Source organism: Trichosurus vulpecula, chromosome 5 (assembly GCF_011100635.1).
Source record: "Trichosurus vulpecula isolate mTriVul1 chromosome 5, mTriVul1.pri, whole genome shotgun sequence".
Lineage (NCBI taxonomy): Eukaryota > Metazoa > Chordata > Mammalia > Diprotodontia > Phalangeridae > Trichosurus > Trichosurus vulpecula.
The window spans coordinates 107,011,398-107,013,049 of record NC_050577.1 but is presented as its reverse complement, the minus strand read 5'-3'; the positions used below and the strand labels follow the sequence as shown (position 1 = coordinate 107,013,049).

The window sequence follows — 1,652 nt, the reverse complement described above, 5'->3', positions numbered from 1 at the left end:
GCCTGCATCAATGTCTTTCCACTTATGCCTATTAAATTTCATCTAGACTGTGCCAGATTTTAGCATGTAGACATCCTGATTCCATCATTCAACAGGGTGGCTATCCTGCCAAGTTTCATGTCTTCAGCTACATTATATCTACAGCATTTCTCTAAAGCCCTCAAAACCCCAAATGAGCTGAGTCTAGGTTGACTCGTTTTGAGTGAACTTTCCTTCGCTCCCCAGGATCACTGATTTCCCTTCTATCTATTTATTTAGCAAACTGGTCCAGAATTCTTCCGTGAATCAGCATAAAATTCACTAGAATATTTCTGCCCCTTTTGAAAATTGAAAGTTACCCATCTCTAATATTTTGTTATCTCTCCAATTCTCTATAACTATTAAAAAATTCCCAGCTTTCCCCTCGGAGGCGGTGGCGGCGTGTGTGATCGGTGATCATGGCAAAAATCAAGGCCAGGGATCTTCGTGGGAAGAAGAAGGAGGAGCTCCTCAAACAGTTGGATGATTTAAAGGTGGAACTTTCCCAGTTGAGAGTGGCCAAGGTCACTGGAGGAGCTGCATCCAAGCTATCTAAGATCCAAGTTGTCCGAAAATCTATTGCCCGAGTCCTGTCATCAACCAGACACAGAAAGAGAACCTCAGGTAATTCTATAAGGGCAAGAAATATAAGTCTCTGGACCTTAGGCCCAAGAAGACCCGTGCCATGCGCCGCAGCCTTAATAAGCACGAGGAAAGCCTGAAGACCAAAAAACAGCAGAGGAAGGAACGCCTGTACCCCCTTCGGAAATTTGCTGTTAAGGCATGATTTGTTAAGGTGCTCAATAAAAAGACAAATTATTATAAAAAAAAATTCCCAGCAGTAGCTCATCTCTCATATCTGCAAATATTTCCAGTAACCTGTGGTGTAATTCATCTAAGACAGGGTATTTTAACTCATTTTAGAGCTGTTAATGGGCTTAAAAAAAAACCTTCTATTCATACCTATCTTCACCTTTAATTTCCTCTTAACCATATCTGGTTTTGCCCTTTCCAAGCTAAAGGCAATCATCCTTAAAACGTATTATGATGTATTCTACATGATTCCATTCATATAGGACAACCTGTAAGTTGCTGAGTCCATAAACATTGTTTTCAACCCTCTTCCTGATTCATAGGATTTATTTTATTCTGGGAGGTGCTGGGGAGCCCCTCCACTATTATTCTTCTGATATCATCCACTCTGCTATGGAGATGCAATTTTATCTGGACATTTTCCTCATTTCATTTTTAGATTTAAATTTTTTTAATGGTCAGCTACTTGGTAGGGGGCAGGGGAAGTTGTGGTGAGGGAACAGAGAATCTCAAAACTTAAGTGTGAACATTGTCCACCTCCTAGAAGAGAGGTGATGGGCGCAGAGTAAAGAAAGTGCCAGTATTTTTTGTACGTGGCCAATGTGGGAATTTGTTTTGCTTGACAATGCTTATTTGTTATAAGAGTTTTGTTTTTATTTTTTTCAACGGAGGAAAAGTGGTTGGGAGAGAAAATGGATTTTTGTTCATTAAAAACATTTAATTAAAAAAAATCAAGTGTTAGCAGGTAATGACTATCACCAATCAGCATACAACTCACTGCGTTTAAATGAAAAGGGTTATGTTGTTGTCACTTATTTGTT

The 1,652-nt window shown here is 39.5% G+C and overlaps 1 pseudogene; it reads left to right on the top strand.

The window, feature by feature from the left end:
• The first annotated feature begins 437 nt into the window (after positions 1-437).
• On the top strand, positions 438-850 carry LOC118851859 (annotated as a pseudogene).
• Positions 851-1,652: the final 802 nt, after the last annotated feature.